Here is a 17,587-nt window from a genome sequence, read left to right on the forward strand (position 1 = left end):
CACACACACATGTACTTAACTGATGGAGTTATAAAATTTTGTTTCTGAGAACAGGCTTTAGATGATCTTATTTATTTATCAGAACTACTGTTCAATTTATGTTTTGGCTTGCTATTTATTATGCAAAATAACTTGCTCATATTTTATTCAGCAGAGCATTTGATTAGTGTAAAGCTTTATTTGCTGGCCTGCATAACAGTATTTTGTCTAGTCTGCAGGCAATATAAGATATTCCAGATCATTCATAATTTTGACTGACTCCAAAACAGAAAACTGTTAAAAAGCTGAAACTCTCAGAGTGTAGATGGCAGCAGGACCTTTGGTTATACCAAGTTACAAGAGAATTCTGTCTTTGATACAATGACTTGCTATTTTTTATTAGTAAATAAACTATTTTTATGCAATAGATCATGAATTACTGCAGGTATTACATGATCATGTGAGAAAGCTTCAGTCCCCAGCCTCTGAGGCTTCCTGTACAGCACTCCCGTACCAAGAATCTATTTTTAAGAGTTATCTGCAGTTTTTTTTGTAGGATCTTTTCTTCTATTGTAATTTATTATTTTACAGGTATTTGATAAATGTTATTTTTTATTATTAAGATTAAAATGAAGTGCTTTGGGACATGTCTACCTAAAAGGTGCTGCAACAAATAGATGTTTCTGCTCCAACAACCCAAGACTAGAACAGATGAATTCAAAAGATGTCTTTAGCTATCTGTGTAATTTTTGCTTTTTATATGCAATTCCAAAAAATGTTAAAGTACCAAGTGTAGAATAGACAGTAACTATTAAAAAGAAGGGAAGCAGTCCAGGAAGGCAAGCCCAAGAAGCCACTAATGCATAAACTCAACACATTTATTTTAAATACCAAACTATGAGCCAGATTCACTAGGAAATTGTTGGCTCAAGTACATGTATGGAGGAAACATAGTTGGAATAGTTTGAGTGAGAGATCCAGAATGATCTTCCCTGACAAAATACCCTGAATGAGAAAACTTTCTGTTCTTATCTTCTGCACAAGTGCAGCTCAGGTGCTCTTCAGGGTTACACTACATGTGGCCACCAGAGAGGTGGGGACAGAAGCGCTCCCCAAAGGAGGGGAAATTTGCTGTTTTCCCCCAAATGTTTTAGCTGAGAGTGAACACGGTGTGGAGGGAACCCACAGACAGACAGAGAGAAATACACATCTCCATAAAGATACTTCTTAAAAAAAGAAAAAAAAAAAAAAAAAAAAAAAAAGAATAAAAAATCTTATTCTCAGGGCAAAGGAAAGCTGTCTCAGCGGCATCACTTTTAAAATGGATAAAAGCCCTTCTCAGAGCTGGAGACAAATCAGTGGCACCAGCTTTAACAAAGAGAGAAACCTTACTTAGGGCTAAGAGACAGCAGGAGTGGTAGGAGTACCAGCTGGAACAGAGATGCACATCAAAGAAATTAAAGCCCTATGGCTGAAGAAATTACATGGATACTATAAACTAATAATTTTAAATATTAAAAAACCCTTTTCAGGCTAAAGAAAAGATACACGTTTTGAGCAGGCAGCCCAAGGTTAGCGAGCACTGAGTGAGCACAGCCCCTCAGAACCAGAGACCTTTACCTTGATGCCTCCTAGGTAACAAAGTGAATTGTTTAATCCCTACTGCTTAAAGACACAGCTTGCTACACATTTTTCTTTCCCCCCATGCTTTTTAGTTTCTGTTAAAATACATTTGTTAATCGCAGAGCAAAGTTGCACAAAATGTTCTCTTTCAGAACAAGGGCTTACACACAGCCTGTGCTTCACTCTGCACCGATGCAACAGCTTGCTTTTCAGCATGACTCTGGCTTTTCCCTTGCCCTAGACATTAGGATTGATAGAGTTAAATTTAAGGTCTAATTTTCTTTACTAGCAAAATGTATCTCATTTGCTATCAGTGCATGCAGTATACTTTTTGTCAACATGGTAATTCAATGAGAAAGTCAGGCTCTCTTTGTTATCAGATTTACAATGGTTTCTTAAAAAGACAGCTTGTGTATACCTCCTGCCTCACTAGAATACTTGCTTGCTTGGTTCCTAACAATGGCTCATTAAATTCAGTCAAACTAGTATGAAACTTACCTTCAAACAGTTTCACTTGCTGAACCCCATTCTCAAAGGATTTTCTAATCTGCAATTTCTATTTTAGACTTTGACCAGGAAATTGGAGAGAAAGGAGCACAGAGCACTTGCAGCAAAAACACCAAAACCAAACAAAACTTGATGATACCATTTCAGAAACAGAATAGATTTATGTCACTCCTGTTTTGAAGGCAATCATGCTCACAGAAGTTATTTTTAAAGAAGAAGCATTCACCATTGGGTTTGGCTGTAATTAGTCTCATCTTGGAAGAGCAACCTATAGATTCAAGCAAACTTTTTATATATATATATTTTTTCCCTCCCCCTGAAGTTTGCTACTCCGCTGATCTACAGAAGAAGGTTCAAACCATACACAGCTCATTACTGGCCACTCTAAAGTTAAAATGTTTATGCACACTTCCCACCTAACCGCCACAAAAAAAAAAAAAAAAAAAAAAAAAAAAAGAGAGAGAGAGATTTAGCTGGAGAAATAGCAGTACGAGGACACGTTTTTCCCCTTTCTATTTGGAAACCTTTATAGGAATCTCTTGATATACATTTTTCTCACTCCCTTTATTATATAGCATCTTACTCAGCATTGAAGTTGTGGCCAAAACACAGAGATATATTTTATACAGGCAACTAAAGGAGAAGATATTAGAGCTTCATGTCTTAACTCATTAGATATGGGAAATTATGAGTCAGAATGTATGCTTTTTTTTTTTTTTTCTTTTTTTTTAAGGGTCATGCATGTTTCAATAACCTTTTATCACCTGATACGGTATATGATTAAGAATCTGTAGATGATCAGATCAGCCAGCCAAGGCATCTTAATTAAACCACAACAATAGGGCTGCATATAGGACATTGTCTCGCATTAGCTATTGTTTATGCTTGCCCCTGGAATCCGCGTGCAGAGCTGAGCATGTAAATGTCACTGCACAGCTAAAGACTTCCATGTAACCCTACTGCCTGTCCTTGTCCTGCCACAGGGAAGGGTTCACCACCGCTTCCCAGATAGCAGTCATGTGAGCAGCACATCACTGTGCTAATACAAGGTTTATATCCCATGGGTAGCTCAGACCACACGTGTAGTATAGCAAAAGTGCCATCTGGAAGTAATTCCCCGTTATTACTTCTTATCAGGACTGCTGAGGGTTTTTTATTTATCAAGTATAAATGAATCATAGGGCAAACTGATGTATGCTCATTAAACTATGAAAACTTATTAGGCTATCCTTTAGCTCAAAATAGAAGTCTAATAGAGGTAGGCTAGATCATGCTAACCTACAGCATGAATGTGACATGCAAAAGAAGAAATAGACTGAAATCTGTCTGAGTTATGCCAGGAAATTACATATTCTTCTTAAAGTAAAATAAACACTTGACAAAGCTGTTAATCATCCCTAGTGGAAAGGATTTACAGATTCAATATTAAGATGATGAGCTTCCCACTGGTCTTAGGAGCACTATAGTCAAATGAATCAATTTTCCTCTGAAATCATTTAGATAAAAATTACATTCACATTGAAGAATATGAATGGTTTGAATGCTAAAATGTCACTTTAAAAATGTGTCATCCCTCTAGTGAGCTCCTATTAGTTCTCAGTTAATATTTAGTATATTTTGAATGAAAAAGCCAAAGTCGGTATCTTATATGTAAATATGTGTATCTGTAATGTACTTTTACGTTATGTACTTACGGGCTTTTTCCTCCACAGAATCTGTGTTGTATAAACACATTTAATCTGCAAAGCATGAATTTAAAAAAAAAAAAAAAAAAAAAAAAAAGTACATTTAAGACTGATTTTTAAATATCACTCATAGCCAGACATTTCACATCAAGCCACACTAAAGATCTGCTTCATAAAACTGAATTTACACATTAAATAGTAGAAGAATAAAGAATACATATTTATCTTGATTAAGATGATTTCATGAAAGATCCTGACAATTAGGGATATATATATTTTTTTCAGTAATTTGAAACAATCCTTTGTTGAGAATATATTTGAAAATTTACCTGCAGTGAAATTGTATCAGGGGACTCTAGTGAAGCAAACAAACAAACAAACAAACAAAAAAAAACACACAATTTTTAGAAGTTACCCATTCAAAGAGAGAGGGGGAGAGAGAGAAAAAGAAAGAACGAGCCAGGGAGATTATAGAATTTAATGATTAAGAATGTGTGCAGTGCAGTATAAGTACATTTGTTTCCTTGGAAACAAACTAGTACTGTTGCACTGAAGAAATTTGTAAGCATTAAAAAATTCTGTAATCAGGCCCCAGGAGAACATATTAAATTTTTTAAAAGGGATAAATATTTGACATTCCTGGCCATTTTCTGACTGTACTTGTTGATGATGCCTGCTGTCAATGGGTGGTGTTTCTAACGTTGGAGAAATGGATATGATACGTGAACCTGCACAGCCAAGAACACACTTTTAAACAGCTAATCCATGCAGCAGGATCAACAACTCTGGCATCACACAGAAAGATTTAGATCTTTTAAGTAGCAAGTAGATGGCAAAGGCAGCTCAATGCAAATAAAGGTAGAGTACCAAGCCTGTAATAAAGATTCAAAGGGGAAATTATTAAGAAAAAGGGTCTAGAGCCTCTGCCTAAGTTGTCCTTGCTTGCAGAAAACAGCAGGCTGGCTCCCAGGGAGACGGCAGGGTAACAATGCTTATGCTGGGTACAAATTCTAGCCTAATGGAGTTCTTGAGACGACTGATTCACATAAAACACTGTGGCCTGCTCCCCTGAACCTTCCCCTGTTCCACAACCAAACTCAGGACTGCCCTTACCAACTACCCACACTTTTGCTAGTGAGAAACAGAACCAGGAGCCCCAAGAAACCAAAGGGAAGAGGACATTTCCATTCATAAGCTGGAGGAAAAATATCCAGAACTTCCCAAGAAATGTTCCTTGAGTAAGATGTCCATTTACAAGTGAAAGTGATAGCAATAAGCAAGAAGAACATATTGCTTCTGTCTGGGTGGCAATAAACAGTATTTTTTTTCTCTTACGTTCTATAGTTTAACCTTATGCCAGTTTAAGGAGCTGTAACAGCAATGAAAAGTTGTCCTGGGAACCCATGTAACTTTTTTGTGATGTTTCAAAATCCTCTATCTATTAATAAATGAATGCAGGAAAAGGAGAGACCTGTTTGATTGTGGCAAAGCAAATTTTACTTCATATCACCAAAGAAACGGGAAAATATGCAGATCAGGTCTAAAAATATTAACGCAGTGAGCTCATTTGAACTTATCCCCATTACAAATGAGACTGAGAGATGTGGTGGAGGAGGCTTTATAGTTATGAGGAAATAATAATTGCCAAAATGATCCTTTGGTTTCTCCCGAATGGAAAAACTCAAGACACGGGAAGTTACAGGGACCAAAAATGTTGTTAAAAGGATTATAGGTACAGGTTTTTCATGCAAGTGGGAACCTTGCTATTAGTTTCCAGAAGCAGTCTTGGATGCAGAAGGGGAAGCTTGTACATTCAGAAAGAAAGAGAGGAATATAAAATGAAATGTACCTCAATCAAAAAATCAGAGCTATTCCTGTAGCTTCATCACTTAAAGTCAGTGGAATAATTCCCCATCTTTAATAAAATTGGAAAAGAGATTCTTTTTGCCCTCTTGGATACAGACCCTGGCAGCAGTACTGGTGGGATTTGAAACTGGCTCACACAGAAACTGATCATAGCTCCAAAAGATCAGATGCTCTTGGGAGGCATCACCAGGTCTGGAGAAATGAGGAATACCTTTGCAACAGAGTGCCAATAAGCAGGGTTGCTTCACAGCCAGTCTTCTCAGAGGCTTTTGTAAACCTGGAGACTGCAGGCTATGGGAGATAGCGGGATCCTCTTTGCAGTGATATTTTCACCCTTTCATATCATGGCAATTTCTTTTGCCTCAGTGGTTTCCTGGTGCTCTTCAGTATTTTATGCTGTTTGTAAAGAGTCAGAACGGAGAGCAAAATGTTTTAATATAAATAGTCAGGTTAATTTAATATTGGTAATCATGTCTCATGTCACATGAAAAAGTGAAGATATGAGTGATATTTTTTGTCTAATACTTTTGTGAGTACTTTTGTGAGTACGTGCTTGAAGTCAGTAACTGCTGGGAAAGACCATCACAAACTTCAGATACACTTGCCTAGGTTTGGCATTCTGCATTTTATTATGGAATTACAGAAAAATTAATCTTGGGGGGCATCTCTGCAAACATCTGGTCCAAAACCTCCTCAAAGAAGGGCCAACCTCAGTCTTAGAGTTGGTCACCCAGGGCCTCCTGCAACTGGCTTTGGAACATCTCCAAGGATAATCTCTCCTAACAGCCCTGCAGGGCCCCTCTTTCACTAGCCTCAAAGAGAGGAATTTCAAGGTTGATACAACATATTGGCTTTTTTGATTGTTTGCTTTTAGATCCTTGGGCTGATACCTTGATTGGATAGAAAGGAAAAATAAGTTCACACGAACATGCTAGACTTTCCTGTAGCTAATAACAGAAAACAAAGCCCTTAGCTCTTAACATAACTCTGCTCTCAGCTTTGATTCAAATCAACTCACAAAACCACTATTTATTTTTCTTTTTTTCCAAGAAAAATTATAATTATACACCTGGATATCTTATTTGGCCCAAAACTAAATCCTCTACTCGTAGAAAAATTTTACCAGTCCTTCTTCTAATTCTTCCTGCTTAGGCCAGACACGTAGGAAAGGTAAATCTCCATTCCTTTTGACAACAGAAATTATAAACCCCTGTCTTCGCAAGGATAGGTTCATAATTCCCCTGCAGGTAATAAAAAAAAAAGTCCCACAAAGTAAAGTAGATCCTAAATGCAGATTCTCTGGTGTGTGTTTTCATGCTTTGATGCAACAAATCTGGGTTTTATGTAGTCCACACACAAACAAAACATCCCTGTGATGTTAATGTGTGTTGCTTTTAGTTAAAGGGACACAGACAGTTTTGATTTTTTTTATGACATTATTTGCTTTACTACTCTTACACAGATTGGCACTTCCTCTTCTGAATATTTATCTCTCTGCCTACCCACCCTGTATGTTGCCTTTCCCAAAATTCCTCATTCTTCAGGGTAAATTTGAGACTGGAACCTCTGACTCCTGTGTGCTGTAATTATCTATGGGAAAAGTAAAACTGAGCCAGCTCTAGGGAGAGCTTTTCCTTTGGATCTCTGCAGGGACCCAAGGGTATTGCTCCTTTGATACTATTTTTTTAAGAATCTTCAAGTCTGTATGTGTGCAGTGGAAAGTTTATTGTGATATGACCATGTGGTAATAATATATCAAAGTCCTGCATTAAAATATTTCAAAAAACATGAAAAATGGGCTGTTCATAATACTAAAGAAGGACAAGCAAATTTGCTGACAATGTGGGTAATTTCCTGAAATCAGAGTTCATCTTGTAACAAATCCATGTTCTGTAGACAACAGAAACAAGCAAAGCATAAATCACTCACTCACATACACTATCTCTTCTGTCCTGATAATCACATGGGTTTTGGATCACAACAAAGGAGACCGTGCCTTAGAAGAATAATAAGGGCTTGCTCCAATATCCATGGAAAACAATGGAAAGACTCCCATTGACATGAACTTCAAGGAACGAATATTGCATCTGGCTGTAACACCACAAAGGTCTTAAAGCAAGACCAGCAGCGAGCTTTTTACCAAAGGAACATATTGAAGCCTATGATCTCCTGCTAGTTATGAATCTTTACTTTTAACTCTGTATAATGAATGGACACATGCAAGAAAAACATATAACTCTGGTACAAAAAATTGATTTGTCCAATTTGACAAATTGATATTATTATATGTGCAAAATACTATCCTGATTATATATATATATATATGAGTTTAGCTGTTGCAGCAGTAGTAGCCCATTACATTTGAGAACGTACACACTAAAATTATGTTATTTTACATTCTACGTACATACATTAATGACCAAAGGATCGTTAAAACTTATTCTAGTCTTTGGGTTTTCACGATTGCATATTTCTAAAGTAGCAATTTTGTCTTACAATTTATACGAATTTAAAAATACATTATTTAAATATATTTGTTTTGTTTTGTTTTCGTTTGGTACAGTTCTTGTTCTGAAATGTTTTGTAACATATATCTTTTTTTTTTTTCAGTAGGAAAATAAAATTTGGGGGTTAGGAAGATATTCACCTACTAAATCACAACTTTGGATAGCATTTTTAAGAAAAGAAAGAGCCCTTTAACATAGGAAAAGTAAGGCTGGAGAGCAAATAAATTAGATACAGACATGAGATAATAGAAAGCACAGTAATTGGAAGACAAGTTTTATTATTACAGGTGGAGATAATGTTGGAAAAAAAAAAAAAATGTGTGGGAGAATGCCTTGGGCTTGTTTTATGAACCGTGTAAGAATACAATACCTATATGTTTGTTTTAGTATCTTCCCTTGTAAATACTTGTTTCCTAATAATTATTTACTCTTCACATGTAAAAATAGGTTTATTGAGTTATTTAAACATGCCAGATACTTAGGAGTTAACATCACTACATCTGAATTCAAAACCTTTCTTTCCTTACAGCAATATTTCCTGCAGCCCACGTAAAAACTTCCACTTCTATAATCTGCTGTAAAATGCAGTGATGTCAGTAAGAAATTCTCCTACTGACCTACAGAAGTTTTCTTGATTTTATTGTCTTATAAGAAATAAAAAGAAAATTCAGGTAAGGATTTCTGTCCACTCTAACATTTTTCTTCTGGGTTCAAATGATGGTGCTGATTATTTTCCTGGGAGACCAACATCTTGGCACATAAAAAAGTTTTGCAAGTATTTTCTAGGTCCCATTCTTCAAATTGCAAGAGAATTGTGTGTTCACAAACCCTACTGTTAGCCTTCATTTTAAAAGGAAACGACGGCAACAAAATATGTGTACATGCTGTACAACACTTTGCATTAATAAGTTAAATGATCATTAACCTGCTGCTAACTGATACAAGTAATGATCAAAAGTACATGCAACAGAAGTAGAAGCTCTGTAGCTTTTCTTTTGTATTTTTAAATCCAAAAAAAAAAAAAAAAAAAAAAGCTACATTTTGATCTGTGTTCAACAAGAGATTATCCTCTTGATGGTGAAAAGACAGAGATGATCTATGAACTAATAATGGAGCTTAAAAGCAGTTTAAAAAGTTGAAAGAGAAAACAAAATGAAACTTGAAAATTAATCTTTTTATTTTCTAAATTTGCATTTCATACCAGTGGTCATTTGTGGTCACTGTAAATCCAATACCTTTTCCCATGACAGCCATTGGACACTGTCATAGCACAGAGTATTTCAGTAGCAAGGTTGGATCGGAAAATATTCAAAAAGTGGGTATCCAAGACAACTTTTACAAAATTATCTCCTTTGATGAATATGTGCTCTTAAAATAGTTTCGATGATATAACCTTCCAGCAAATACATTTTATAGTATTTTAAAGAAATGAACACAAAAAGGATAAATGCTGTTAAAACCATTTTTATTTGATCATCCAGATGAACACCTGTGTTGCCTTTTATTATAGCAACACTGTCTGAAAATACTATAGGGTCAGATCTAGTTCTGGTGTTCAAAAGTGTTTTCATTCATTTCCATGACAGTCGTACCACACAACATGGCTGAAATTAGGGTGCAACAGCCAAGATCCCACAGTACAACTTACTTAAAACTCTAACATCCAATGAGTAGAGTGACAAAACTTTTCAGTAATAGTTTCTTATCCTTCAGTATAAGGAAATAAATAAATAAATAAATAAAAGCTGATGAGCAAATGAATGATTTGTTCTGGTTTCAGAACTACTGACATTCCAATTGGAAATCTATCTCTGGATATCTTTTCCAGCCAACCCAGGAACATAACCTGAATCTTTCTTTGCTCAATTAAAACTAGCACCCCATGACATCTAACTTTGGGTACTGAATAAGAAGCTTTAAATGTGAAGCAGATCTTCCAAAATCTTAACTCAGAAACAGTTCAGGAAGAATGCATGTCAACCAAAAAGGCTGCAGCACTGGGAGGAGAACTGGATAGCCAGCTACACCCTGACTTCAGAGAAAGTAAAGCAAATGAGGAGTTGATAATTTTGTCTGATCTCTTTCAAAGGGAAAATTGAAATGAGATGCAGATAGTCATCACTGCAAAGAAATTTTTGTCAGCAATGAAATCCACATCTTTTCCTCCTTTACCTCTGACCTCACGTCCCTGGGTAATATACCCCCTCTTGAAACTTCACCACATAATACCTGTGTGGAAGCATGTAACTGCAGGGCAGTAGGAGATACTGGTATGAACCACACAGGCCACAGAAATAAATGTGCATAAATATATCAGCACAAGAGTGTAAAAAACAGCTCAAAGGAAAAGGCTGGGCCTCTGCTGGTTGCCTCCAGTTTGGGAAGTGATGGACTATCAATGGATGCGCCTCGATTTCATTTGTGTGTTGTCCTCAGTAAATAAAATAGCTGGAGTTTTTGCAGTGATTATTCAACCCTCACAAAGTATTCAATGGGTTTAACACCCCACTCCAAGAGGGAACAATGGGGACTGTTTAATCAGCCTATGCTCTTCTTTTTAGATCAGACATTAATGGTCATCCCCAGTCACTTCACCCTCCTTTACCATTGACTTCATTATGAACGTTATCAGGTCCTTCTCTTGAGCAGTAATAATCAGTTTATACTAACTCCAAGGCTAATCAAATGTTTTCATCATAAAATATGTTCCTCGTTTTAGAGAGAGAATCTGACATATCATGGGAAATCTCCACCAAAATATATTGCTTAAGCAGACAAGGAGAGTTTTTCTGATTAAGATGTACAAGAGACAGATTTTCTAAATATCAAGGAATCCACTTCTGCAGAAACATAGGTTCACAAGTAAAACCAGGAAAAAAACAAAAACAAAAACAAAACAAAACAAAACAAAAAAAACAGGTAGGTAGAAGACAAACTGGAAGGGGTTAAATTTCTGCAGATAGATCAGGAAACACAGTGTGAAAAGCTAAATTTGAAGGAATATGTTTGTTTTAAGCCTTGAGGCATAATGCTCATGTTGGGTAGGAGAAAAAAGCTGGAGAGCTGGGACCATTGATATGCTGATCACTGTAACAATACGGAGGCAAAGACAATTTAAAACTTTACTCCTACATCTGATTTAAAGTTTTGTTGAATACAAGTTGTTAGAATCTATATGAATAACTATTCTTCTAGTCTATGTTTATGATATTTTATTAATCTTTCTACTATTACTATTATTATTAATAATACAAGAGTACTGTTTTTCCAAAGCTGTATTGTGTTCTCACAGACATCCCTGCTTTGAAGAATTTCCTTTCAAAATTATAAAATATTTATACAATAAATCATCAGATGATTTAAAATTAAATCATTCTGGTTGTATTTATGTTCACGAATCAAATGTGACTTTTCTCGCTTTACATAGGTCTGCGCTGTTTTCAACCTCAACCTTTGCAAATGACATTTTCATTTAGAATCTTATCATTTCATAATTATTACCTTTCAGAACTCCTAGGGAGAGAACAAAAGCTTCCTCTTTGTATTTCCATTGTTATGTTTCTTTGAAGAACAAATTAAATTTCAATCCCAGCCAAAACAAACTTTTAAAGTACAAAATAAATTAGAAATTACGTGAAAAAAATACCAAGCTGTGAAAGCTTACTGTGGCCTCTTGTGAGCCCAGGTATAGTCTAGATAATTTATTACTGTGTTTTCTTTGTGTAACCACTGGACCAAGCTCAGCCGAGTGAAACACAGAAAATATATTCCTGAAGTCAATCTGAATTGCTATAAACTGATGTCAGGACTCTCGTGATATTAGTAAAGAGCAGGGACTCATTAATACCTCCAGGCTGATTATTTACTCTCTTTCAGATTATCACTACTTTTTAATTGTCCTCTAAGCTGTCTGAAGAGGAGATATCTGATGCTTTCTCAGCTCCCCTGCAAAATGTGGAGCCACACTCCATGAAATAATACCATATTTGCACAGTTGCAACTAATGGTGATTCTTATTATCATCAGTTTCTTTTAATTTCACTCTACTGGGCAGATTATTCTTTTTTAGGCAAATGTCATGGCACAGATTCATAGAAAAGCCATGACTGCAATTAGCAGCCACAACAAAATGGAGCAAACAGAGTTTTTGTGAGCCCAGAAGGTACTCTTGCTTTTTCAGGGAAATTTCAGTTTTAATTAAGCAAAAAAAAAAAACAACCTTTACATTATCTCAGTGTCCTGAGTACGTTCGCTTTCCACGTGTCAGCAGAAATATTTTGTCACTTCAATGCTGTTGCCTCACCCCAACCCACCTTGACAATCACAACGCTGAGAGAGGAAGACCAAAGAGAGGGGAAAAAAAAAGGAGAAAAATCAGCCTGGAAGAGCGAGGAGGAGGGGGTGAGGGGGGAGAAATCAAGGGACCTGGAGGGAGTTCAACTCTCAGCAAGGGACAGGAGAGTAAGTGGCTCCTGGCAGCCCTGTCCGGATGAAGAGACAGGGTGGCGGCACTCGAAGCCTGGCAGGGAGAGCAGCACTGATGGGAAGGAGAGAGGCACTCACCTAATAAAACAGTGGCACCTGGGCAATGTATTGGCATATTCACTCTCTTTCCAAAGACTTGGGATTGGGGCTCCTCCAGGAAGCAGGAATATTGTACAGGAGATTCACTAATGAACAAAAGAAGTGAGGATGGCACAGCGGAGGTGCTGAGGCCACACGCATGGCATCCCAGTACAAAAACAAAACAAAACAAAACAAAAAAATGGCCCAACTTTGATTAAAGCCTGCAAGGTTGTTACATTTTAACATTAGCCAAGCTCCAAAAGCTTGCCGAAAGTCCCCCGTTCCAAGTCAAAAGGAACTGTGCAGTCCAAAATTATGAGCAAAACAGAAAAAAAAATATTTTGTTTGGCCTAAAAAAAAAAATATAATTTATTGAAAATAAACGTTACAAATCAATTTTATTTTCCCCTGGAGCCTTGCAAAAAGAACCAATATTCATCTGATATATCTCATGTAGGACCACAGCTATACATTAATCTTTATGATTTAAGATGCAGTTTGCCTAAATGCCCGCTGCTAGCACAAAGCCCCTTGCCCAAGGCTCAGACGCAGGCCTGGAGGTGGGACTGGAGTAGAAAGCCCCTGATGCTCCCCCACCACGGCCCAGCTGGTACAGCAAGGGGGCACCAGGGCACCAGACCTTTCTTGGCTTGGAAAGGGGCTTAACTCCTCAGTTATCAAGGTCTCCAAACACCTCCAGCTGCTGGTTTGTAAATAGACAATTTTGTGCCAACCGTGCCCTTGCTAAGCCACAGCTGCAGCATCCCATAGCATCCCTGCTATTGAAACCACCTTGCAGTTTCCATGCTTTTTCAATTCCCAGATGAAGCAGACCCAAACTTTTGTCAATTGCAGGTTTCGGTGACAAGCCCAGTATTACCGTGTTATAAACCACCCCAATCCATGTTAGCTAGGGACATAAACAATTTAACTTCTTAATCCTTTCAAGTGATATCACTGTTAAGGGAGTGTAAAGAATAAGATATTATTCCAGTCATTCGATCTTCTTGTTTTGGATACATACTGGATTACCTAGCTTTTTAATTTTATTTTATTTTTTAAATTTAATTAGGACAGCTTCTTTCAGCCTAGGTACAAACGGGTGGGGAGGTCCTCTCTCCATGAACAACGTATCTCACCCTAAGTAAAGGGAGAATCTGCTTCATCAATATTCCTCACCTACGGTATTAAGCACGCTACTCTTTTATTTCTCTGCGATCCTGTTTTGCAGAGCAACTTTCCCAGACAGTAAGATGCAAATCTACTGCCATCAACTTTCTGTTATCCAGAAGCGCTAAGAAGTAAACCACCTGGTATTTTTCTTCAGCGCCTATATATGCATATGCAAATCCAACAGCTTAAGTATCTGCCAAACTATTTACCAAGTTTGTCAGGGAAACAGCCTCTGAAACAATCCCCTTTTAAAATAATATTCTGCTGCTAAATTCTCCTTTGAACGCTATTTTTGTCTCAAGGAATATTCACCCTCGCAGTCTGACTGCTTGTTACGAAAAAACAACAAGAAAAACAGTAAAATCTCACTGTCGGCCTATGTTCTAGTGCCAGCGTTCAAACATCAGGATCCCAACAGTATCCCAGCGCCTGAAAAACATGTCCTTTTCTTTGAAATCTGCCCGGGTTGCGGATGAGAAATTGCCAGTAGAAATTACAACATTTGCCATGACTGAGATGAGGTTGGTTTTTGCATTTGAACTGAATGAAACCATGGAAAATGTTGTTAGTAACAACTCCAATGTTATAAAAAATCACCAAGTGACAGATTTCGAGATTAAAAGGAAATATTAAAAATCCCTTTCAATATTTAAAGCTTACTTAACTAGTAGCACTTCACTTGACGCTGACTCGTGTCATTTTCTTTCATTCCTCTTTTGATCCATGCAAAGCAGTTACACGATTGCAAATATCTTATCATGTCACCTTCTCATATGGATATGAGATGAAAGAATATTATCTCAAGCTGAGTGATAAGTCCTGTACCAAACCTACGGGTGGAATCTGCGCAATCTGATGCTCAATGGGAGCACGGAGGCGGCAGCACGGGGCGTTTCTTCTTGATATGCTTTGTTAAGGATGGTTAGGAAAATGGTCTTATTTTAATAGGTTATTCAGGGCTACTAATTAATGTGCGGATTTTACACCAGGGTAGCTGAGCTTTTTGTCAATGTACAGGGATCGTTCAAATTGCTTTTATTTGCATGGTTATGAAGTGGCAAACCATCGATATTGTTTTGCCTCTGATTTTAAACGTGCAAAGGGCATCAAAAGGCCTATTAACATGAAATAAAATTAGCCCTCATCTGTTTTATTTTAAAGTGACTCCTTCTTCCCCCCCCGCCTTTTTTTTCCCCCTTTCTTTCTTATTTAGGGAACGCGGTTCCTTTCCCATACTTGGTATGTAGTACATCTTTTTTTCTCAGAGTTAATTCTCCAAGTCTGGTCTGTCAGCCAGTATAAACAACACTTGATGAATGAGACTCAAGGTGTTTAGTCACCTGAAGCAGCTGTTTGAAGTAACTCTACACACAGCCTGAGGCCCGTGTTTTCACAGCTGTGGGAACTCTTCAAAAGCTTTCCCTCTTGGCCTGCTTCTTTGCTGTGGCTTTAGACTCTTAGCACAAAATCTGGACAATTTCAAAAGGGCAGAATGAAACTAGAGACAGTAATTTTTGATGATTTTGGGCCAAAAATGGTCTAGAATAAATAAATGAAGTACATTTGAAAGTGCTTTACCTAGGTGGGCTATATATCTAAGAATCACTCGCTCTTCATGTGCCCATGCACTCACTTAAAAGGGGAGATGCGGGGCTGAAATACTGCTCTCTGTTTACACGGCAGTATTTTCACTTTCTTCTGTGATGCAGCTACATTAAAACTAAACGTTTATGGGCCTGGAAATACACATACCTGAAATAAACTCAGCAAGTTTTTAGAACTTGGAAAGCTCTACAAACTCATAAATAGACCTGCAATGATTAGTGATCTGCGCTCCCCGCTGGGAAGCTTTGGAGAATTGGCCTCACAGAGGTCATATGATTGCTTCTCCTGGCTCCAAATCTGTGCCTTCATGATATGCCTCAGTGTATCCATGTAGGTAGCCAAATTAGTGATGAGCCCAAAAAAAAATAAAAAATAATAATAATAAAAATTGAGCAAGGCGCTGAGCTGGCAGGGAAATTACACTTTTGCAAATGCAGGACCCAATGATGCAGCTGGGCTGAAATATTATATGCGGAATGAGGTCATGGATCAGAAAATGAATTTTATTTGGGGGTGGGAGTGGACTGCAAGCCTAAAGCATGACGATGAATTTGCTGGAAAATCCCGAGCGATAAATGGCCAGGTTCTACCTCCCTTGGACGTGTAGCACCGCCGTCCTCAGAGGCACCCCTGCCAGAAGATGAGGCTCCTCAAGGAGTCAGACATATTGCTCAATGCCGTGAGTAACGATGGTGCCGTCAGACCAGCCCAAGAAGGTGAGCATCCCACAGGAAAGGGAGATGGAAAATAAATCCAGCAAAGCATTGATGTGAGCACCAGAAAGGGACGTTAGTGGATGGATTTAATCCGCGAGGCTAGGTCAGGTGGATGCTTAATTCACTGAATAATGCTTTCCATTTCCAAGTTCATCCAAAAAAGGAAATACAGATACATCTAACCTCAGCTTTCAAATGTGTCCAACAAAAGGCATCAGCAAGTCTGCCAGAAAAAGCGTAAGGATGGGACAAACCACTCCTGAGACAGTAGAACAAACATACCCCAGTCTTAGCTGTTTTAACACCACATGCCTCCCACACATTATGCCATAAATCCTTCCCTTCTTCCTTCTCATTTTCTCCAGTTTACAAAAATTCTCATGTTAACAGAAAGCGTTTAGTTTAAATTGATCCTCGGCCATCCTTGGCATGTATTATACACGCTCACCCTTTTATGTTTTATAGCTTATGTCATTCTGTATTTATCATTTAGTTAAGGCCTTATATTTTTGGCTTGCTTTTGCCCCTTATCAGATGAAAAAATGTTCCCTCAGGAGGGAGAGAATTTTTATGAATTATGATGATAGTATAGAAAATAAATGACTTATTGGCACTACAGTCAGGTTATACGTGCAACTGTGTTCTTCGAAAGTTTAGGGCAGCTTGAGCAAGGCATGTGTAGAGGCACTGGTACTCTCAGGGAAGGAAATTCTCCCAAGGACAGAGTGACCATGTGGTGACAAGGACAGCAGTGCTACTTGGTCAGAGGCTTAGAGCAAAGCCCTTGCTCTGGTCCAGGGCCTCTGCCCAAAGCTGCTCATTCCTTCGTGCCCAGCCCTCTCCAGTACATAAAAATGCCAGAAGATGGTGAAAGTTTTAGATGCTTTGAGAACATCAGGACATAAACGTTTCCTGCATATATAAACAGGATTTAGGCATATATAAGTCCTCCTAAAGGTCTTCTGTGACATTATCAGCATTTGGATGCCCACAGATCTCTGTCTTTGCCCTTCGGATGTGCTCCCATCCTATCCACACTCCCACCTGCTTCCTGAGAGGCTTCTAGCAGCCAACACTGCCAAAACCTGGAGAAAGGGTTGTCCCCCCTTCTACAAAGTCCCTATATTCCACATGGTGAAAGCATGTCTGATGCTACCAGAGATGCAGCTGGGCTAGTCTCCTCTCTGCAGGATCAAGACATAAGAACTGAAATTGGTCACAGTACATCAACCGAGTCAAACTTTAGTAATGAACTACTAAAAATCTTCAACACAGACAAATCTACTGCTGACCAGCATAGAACAACTGTTTCCCCATGCATACATGCCAATTATACATATATAGGCTTGCTGTCTTTCAT

Source organism: Oxyura jamaicensis, chromosome 7, assembly GCF_011077185.1.
Source record: "Oxyura jamaicensis isolate SHBP4307 breed ruddy duck chromosome 7, BPBGC_Ojam_1.0, whole genome shotgun sequence".
NCBI classification, from domain to species: domain Eukaryota; kingdom Metazoa; phylum Chordata; class Aves; order Anseriformes; family Anatidae; genus Oxyura; species Oxyura jamaicensis.